The 7,834-nt window shown below is 34.8% G+C and overlaps 1 long non-coding RNA gene across 1 annotated transcript; it reads left to right on the plus strand.

Moving 5' to 3' along the window:
* The first annotated feature begins 6,771 nt into the window (after positions 1–6,771).
* On the plus strand, positions 6,772–7,834 carry LOC137012761 (uncharacterized). Its single transcript, XR_010893602.1, has 3 exons — positions 6,772–6,872; positions 7,314–7,381; positions 7,709–7,834. It is a non-coding gene; the product is annotated as an uncharacterized lncRNA (long non-coding RNA).

Raw genomic sequence — 7,834 nt, forward strand, 5'->3', positions numbered from 1 at the left:
CACATAGCGTAAAATTCCTCCACATGCTCCTCTAGATTACGGCCACCCTGGAACATAAAGATCGACCACCATGGCTCCTCTCTGGAGCTATATTAATAGCTACAATATCTATATTTGGTCTATATTTAGTCTGGTGTTCTGTAACGTCTTTGGGTTCACAAAGAGGACGAGGAGAAGAACAGCAGTTCAAATAATAGTGATTTAATAACAGCTTTAATTACAGTTTTAAAGAACAAAAGAGAAATAGGCTTATCCACGCAACAGTGTGCACAATACACAAACAACAGCAGACAATGAGGAACTGAAACAGAGAGCTTCTAAATGCAGGATAACAAACTAAATACAAACAGGTGAGATCTAACCAAGGAGACAAACTAGTGGCGGGAGACTGAAGACGGACACAACAGAAACTGAATACAATGAAAATCAAACCAAAACTAAGAATAACTGCGGCCAATGCGACTACCAAGGAGGGTCCAGACAGAAACATTTAACAGCAATTAAAGTAACAGCAATAAATGAGACATTCTTGTCTTCACAACATCTGTGAACACAAAGAGGAAATTTTCCTATTTTTGTTGGTGGTGCTGTGGGAACAGAGATGAGTTTGCCATTGAGGGAGTGGAAGATATGGATAGGAGCACTTTATCAGTGATTGAACAGTTTATCAGTTGGAAGCCAGGTGTGTACAAAATAACTACAAGCCCTTTGTTACTCATCTTGTTTGTTGTTCATTGAGTATTTTTGTGATGAACTCATGTTTATCATGGTCGCAGGAACACAAAATATCTCCCTCCTTTCCTATGGATGTGCACTTTTCATTGTAATGTTGTTCAATACACTGGATAGGGCTCTTTGAAAAACACAACGCTACTCCACTACCTGCTGTCATAAAGACAACCTTTCTAAAATATCATTGCGCATGAATATTGCTATCAAACACATTGTCATTGGCCACTGCAGCATCACACACATAACTATGTTTGCTTTAAAGGCGCCCTAGAATGAAAAATTGAATTTATCTTGGCATAGTTGAATAACAAGAGTTCAGTACATGGAAATGACATACAGTGAGTCTCAAACTCCATTGTTTCCTCCTTCTTATATAAATCTCATTTGTTTAAAAGACCTCCGAAGAATAGGCGAATCTCAACATAACACCGACTGTTACGTAACAGTCGTGATCATTAATATGTACGAACCTAATATCTGCATATGCCAGCCCATGTTCCCAACATTATGAAAGGCATTAGACAAGGGCAGCCAGTATTAACGTCTGGATCTGTGCACAGCTGAATCATCAGACTAGGTAAGCAAGCAAGAACAATAGCGAAAAATGGCAGATGAAGCAATAATAACTGACATGATCCATGATATCATGATATTTTTAGTGATATTTGTAAATTGTCTTTCTAAATGTTTCATTAGCATGTTGCTAATGTACTGTTAAATGTGGTTAAAGTTACCATCGTTTATTACTGTATTCACGGAGACAAGAGCCGTCGCTATTTTCATTTTTTAAACACTTGCAGTCTGTATAATTCATAAACACAACTTCATTCTTTATAAATCTCTCCAACAGTGTGTAATGTTAGCTTTAGCCACGGAGCATACCATCAAACTCATTCAGAATCAAGTGTAAACATCCAAATAAATACAATACTCACATAATCCGATGTATGCAAGCAGCATACTTGACGGTCACTTTGTAAAGATCCATTTGAGGGTTATATTAGCTGTGTGAACTTTGTTTATGCACTATTTAAGGCAAGCGCGAGCTCCGTGGGCAGGGGAGCACGAGATTTAAAGGGGCCGCACAGCATAAATCGGCTCATATTTAATGATGCCCCAAAATAGGCAGTTAAAAAAATTAATTAAAAAAAAATCTATGGGGTATTTTGAGAAGAAACTTCACAGACACATTCAGGGGACACCTTAGACTTATATTACATCTTGTGAAAAAATGTTCGATGGCACCTTTAAACCCCTGCTGTATTCCCAAATCATAGACTGATACTGTTTTCATGTCTTTTCTAGTATGTCATCAGTTGATATGAATGAGGCAACAGTCACTGTGCATACAATTGACGAGAATGTCTTCAATGACCTTAGGAATGCCACAATTGTGATTGTGTATTTTTCAGGGAGATATCACGTTTTTCTAAGCATACCAGATTCTATTTTTCTTTACACTGTTTAGTATAGACTGTGATGACACCATAAGCTGTCCAGACAAAATTCCAGAGGATTACCAAGAGGAAGCCTTTAGTGACACAGACTATGTACCAAGGATTTGTGTCAGGTATGTCATACCCATCATTGTCGCATGAATATTTGTTTGCTCTGCATTCAGACTTATATCATGGTTTCTCTTTATCATGTTTGTCAATAGGGCTGGTGGGGACTTTGAGACACAGTTGAACTTACATGATCTTAACGTAATTAATATGGAAGACACACTGTATTGTGATTTTGAAGACATGGAGGAGGAGGAGGAGGAGGAGGAAGAGGATGAGACCACAACTGATGCTTCACCATCTCCTTTTCTGAAGAAAGTTTTATGTGAAGATGACATTATTGGTGTGCCAGCTTCAATAGTAAACCACAGCAACCTGAAGCAGCTTATACAGTATTTGGAAATTCAAACCAGAGCACGTACAGCAATCGACCAGTCCACCAAGCAACGTTGTGGTGCACGAAAACCATTTGAGGTGGTTGTCCGGGAAAGGGGCACTGCTGCAGTTGTTCAATGGGTACAATTTCTTGGTATTTTGTGTAGAGTAATAGACTGTTGTAGTTATCACATTTGTGACAATAGCTGTACACATTGCTTATGATTAAATGTGATTAAATTACAGATATGTCTACGTGGTCATGTCGTGTGGAAGTGGTCTTCGCAGCCAATGTTCTCACAAGGAATGCATGCCGGCGACTTCCTTGTTGCCACCAACATATTGTTGTCCGGCAACAATTACACCAAGATTGCTTTGCCATTCAAGTTCATGAATATGCGACTAGTCAACCAGACAACTATCTTTAGGGCTCAGGATCACTTCTGTATCGACCCAATAAAACAATTTTGGGACACAAAAAGGACCAAAATCATCAGGCAGCTTCAGTCAAAGCAAAGTGTGGTGGCCCTGGGTAAATCTCTTTTGGAAATAACTCTGCAGTTGACTGCTTATTTAATATATGTGATGTGTCAATATAACAGCACTTCTATTGTCACATTTGATTCTCAAATGTTCCAACAGGAGATGGCCGGATGGACAGTCCTGTTTTTTGCGCGCAATACTGTTCTTACTATGTCATGGAGGATGACACTAAAAAAATCATATCCATTGTCAATACTGACAAGAGGGAGACTGCAAGAAATTCAGTGGCCATGGAGAAGGAGGGGTTTATCCGAACATTTGATGACCTCTGTCATGAAGTCAAACTGGTTGAAATATGCACGGATGCCAACCTACAGATTTCCGCTCTTGTCAGTAAGTAGTGTTAATGCTTGAATATGTAATTGACTTTTGATTTTTTTGTTTTGAAACACAGCTGCCTATAGGAATGTACTTTCGGTAAGCATTTGAAACAAGTGTATACATGTATTTGATCTGTTCTTACTTTACAGATCCAAAGACAGGGAAGTTCAAAGATTCTCTTGATGTCTGGCATGGTTTCCAAAATCTTTGTAGAAGACTGACTGCGGTACTGCCACACTCTGTATTTTCATACATGTAATAGTATTTTAGTGTCATGCCATAAATCTCATAAAATGTTATATGTTGTTTTACAGCTAGGTCAACAGAAGGGGTGCTCAATTCTTCTGCAATGGTGTAGAGACATCTGCAACCATTTGTGGCATTGTTGCAAGACCGCAGAGAACTATGACAAATTCTTTGTATGTATCTGTAACAATTTGACAAAGATTTTGTAATATAGTCTCAAACAAATAATTGACATGTGGATCTAAATTTGTTGACTTGCACAAAGGAAAACATGTAATCAAGTCTGATCTGTTTTATGGTGTTTTTATGTTCTCAAGTGTAAAACAGATAATTACAAAGCTGTGAAAAGTAAAGCAGACTGACGCAATGTTTGCACAGCACTTTTCCACTCTTTGCACCTCTGCACACTCATAACACTGGAGAACATTAAAATGCTTTAAAACGGATCTGTCTGATGGATCTGTGTTTCTCTGTTTCCGAGTTCTCCCAGACTGCTTTGAATTGATCACTTGAGTACTCCACAAGTAACTGTACTCCACGAGTAGCTGGATCTGTTTGCTTTTCAGAAAAAACTGACATTTAAATATTCGTTTACATTTTAGGACATGTGGGTCGGCCTACTCCATGTAACCAGGGAGCACTCTTGGGCTCTAGGTAGCTGCCATCACGGTCCCCTTGTGGAGCCACAATTCTATTGCTTCAAATCACACGACTACTATTTTTGAACCAATGTATATTGCCATACAACATACTTTGCAGAAACACAAAACTGTGCTTATTGATCTCAGAAATGTAAATTACATAGATACAGCAATATGTGGGAAACATGGAAATACTAAGATGACCTCACATACCACAACCCCCCCCCCCACCCCCCCTCTTTTCTTTTTTTTTACAGATATGCAAAACTTTACAGCAAACGGTATCATAAGATTTAGTGAGACATTTCAGCCAAGGCAACACTATAGCCTACTTGCTCTGCCACGAGTCGCAACATATGGACTCGCTGCAGATCAATAGTTTCTGACGGGATGGCAGCTCTCCGGCCTCTGCCTCTGCCACGAGGAGCAGATCTATATCATGACGAGTGGTCAAACAAGAAGTTATGACACACCTGACAAAGTTTTATAAGGCATAATTTATATCCCTTTATTGTGGGAGGTAACACTAGTCTTTTATCCCTTGTGAAAAAGAAGTGCACTTAATTGTATTGAAAGTGTACTTTGTGTGTACTTAGTACACTTTTTAAAAAGTGCTTAGTATACTTTTTAAAAAGTGCACTTGCAGATAATACAATATAATTAAAATTAAAGGCCACTTAAGTGTACTTAAATAGAATATACTTTAATGACAATATTTATTATCATGCTTAAGTGCACTTTTTAAAAATGCACTTTGTAATAATGTCAAATTAAGTTGTACTTAAAGAAAGTACACTTTAATGAAAATATTTATTAACACGCTTAAGTGCACTTTTTAAAAATGCACTTTGTAATAATGTCAAATTAAGTTTTACTTAAAGAAAGTACACTTTAATGAAAATATTTATTAACACGCTTAAGTGCACTTTTTAAAAATGCACTTTGTAATAATGTCAAATTAAGTTGTACTTCAAGAAAGTACACTTTAATGAAAATATTTATTAACACACTTAAGTGCACTTTTTAAAAATGCACTTTGTAATAATGTCAAATTAAGTTTTACTTAAAGAAAGTACACTTTAATGACAATATTTATTAATATGCTCGAGTGCACTTTTTAAAAATGCCCTTTGTAATAATGTCAAATGAAGCTGTACTTACAGAAAGTAAACTTTAATGACAATGTTTATTAACACACTTGAGTGCACTTTTTAAAAATGCACTTTGTAATAATGACTTATTAAGTTGTACTTAAAAAAAGTACATTTTAATAGCAATATTTATTAACACGCTTAAGTGCAGTTTTTAAAAATGCACTTTGTAATAATGACTTATTAAGTTGTACTTAAAAAAAGTACATTTTAATAGCAATATTTATTAACACGCTTAAGTGCAGTTTTTAAAAATGCACTTTGTAATAATGACTTATTAAGTTGTACTTAAAGAAAGTACATTTAAATGACAATATTTATTAACACTTTTTTAAAAATGCACTTTGTAATAATGACTTAAGTTGTACTTAAAGAAAGTACACTTAAATGACAATATTTATTAACACTTTTTTAAAAATGCACTTTGTAATAATGACTTATTAAGTTGTACTTGAAGAAAGTACACTTTCATGACAATATTTCTAAACATGCTTAAGAGCACTTTTTAAAAATGCACTTAATTTTTACCTAATTATGACTTTATAGTGTTTTAAATAAGTAAACTTATTCTGATGTATTGACTTATATATTAAAGCGCACGAAAAATACTTTATTTTAATTTCAACTTAAGTGTGTTGTCCAAGATGACATTTGTTAATGTATTTTAAATGTGCTTAGTCTTTAATAAATACTGTGTGCATTAATACACTTGAAATTTATTTTTCTGAATTTCAAAACACTTGCTTATACAGTGTATAATCCTGTACAACTAATTGTTGAAATTTTTATCACCAGCTCCTGCTCTAAACTCGACTAGTGTCAGTTTTCTACGTAATATTTGACATAAAATTTTTTTTTTTTTTTTTTTTTTTTTTTTACGGAGTGCTGTATTTGTGATACTTAATGCAACAGTGCTGTACTTTACATATCTGTATAATACTTATAATATCATTGTTGTTCTAAGTTGATTAAACCTATTTAATTGCAAGCAAAAGTTTAACAGATCTAAAAAATAATTTGAATTCATATTCAGTTAAAATACATTTAATTTTAATCAGACTAAACTATAAAATAATTGAATTTCAGTTAGGTGAATGAGTCAAGTTCTGTAAACTTACAGTCTAACTACAACAATGAATTAGAAAAACTTCCAACTTGAACAAATTTAATCATGCGCATGCGCCACAATACTACGTCATGACGGCGCATTACTTCACCAGAGTTTGAAAAATGCACCTTCAGCCATCTTTCTGTGATCGCGATGCGCGAGGCAACTTTGCTGATCAAAGAAGAAAACAAAGGAGCGCACGTTTGGATGACTACAGATGAGACGTTATGTATTACAAATAAAGAAGCAAGTAAGTATCTTGATATATGCTCTCTTTATTTTTATTTTTTCACCGGAACATAGCAGTTCTTGTGAGTGTAACTTATTTAGTTTAATCGCAATATGGAGGTGAATTAATCATGTTTCCTGTAATTTATTTATGATTGCATTATAATAATTTCTTATACAATATGAACGTGGTCGCGTGTGTGGACGTTCAAAGAACACTGAACTCTGACTTTTTAAATAATTTTAAATGACTTTAAGTTACATTTGCAGAACTAAATTCAAAGATCTGATCTTGTAACATTTAAAGACAATTATATACATTTAATCGCTATCATAACCACCAGTAATGCTTATAATCTATTTTTCTTTTTGCATTTGAAAAGTTAGTTGTTCAATTACTGTTTGTGTTTGTAATATGTAATATTTTTGTGCTTATCTGTTGTTTTATATATTCATTTTGTAGGATCAGTACAGATTTGTTATTGGAGATACAGTGCAAGCTGTGTGGAATCAAAGACCTGTATTGATGAGGTGATGTTCCATGTTTTTCCATTAATTCAGCCACCCTGATCACACACTACAAGCTAAAACACTGCCATCATCTGTCCTTATAGCTTTTAAATGCTTTGAATCTTTTCTGTTTGCAAGTAATAAATTCTCACCTGTGCACTTACAAATCCCCTTCTAATCATTATATATTTATATATAATGATATTATTATATAATTATTTTCAAAGCAAAACCCCTCAATTTGCTTGGGCCTTGGGTTATTTATCTATATTTGTGTAATTGATAAAGTTATGTTTAATTCCTTGTAAAGTATAAAAATGTTTATAATAATATACTCTATGTTTAAAGGCCAGTGTCAGTGAAGATGGTGTGGTCACTGGAATCCTGGTGTTTGTGGGAAATGTGAAGGAGCTTCTCCCAGGATTCTACTACAGTGTTGTCCTGATGACTGAGGTAATTCATCTTGGGTGATGC

The sequence above is a fragment of the Chanodichthys erythropterus genome, chromosome 3, assembly GCF_024489055.1.
Source record: "Chanodichthys erythropterus isolate Z2021 chromosome 3, ASM2448905v1, whole genome shotgun sequence".
Classification (NCBI taxonomy): Eukaryota; Metazoa; Chordata; class Actinopteri; order Cypriniformes; family Xenocyprididae; genus Chanodichthys; species Chanodichthys erythropterus.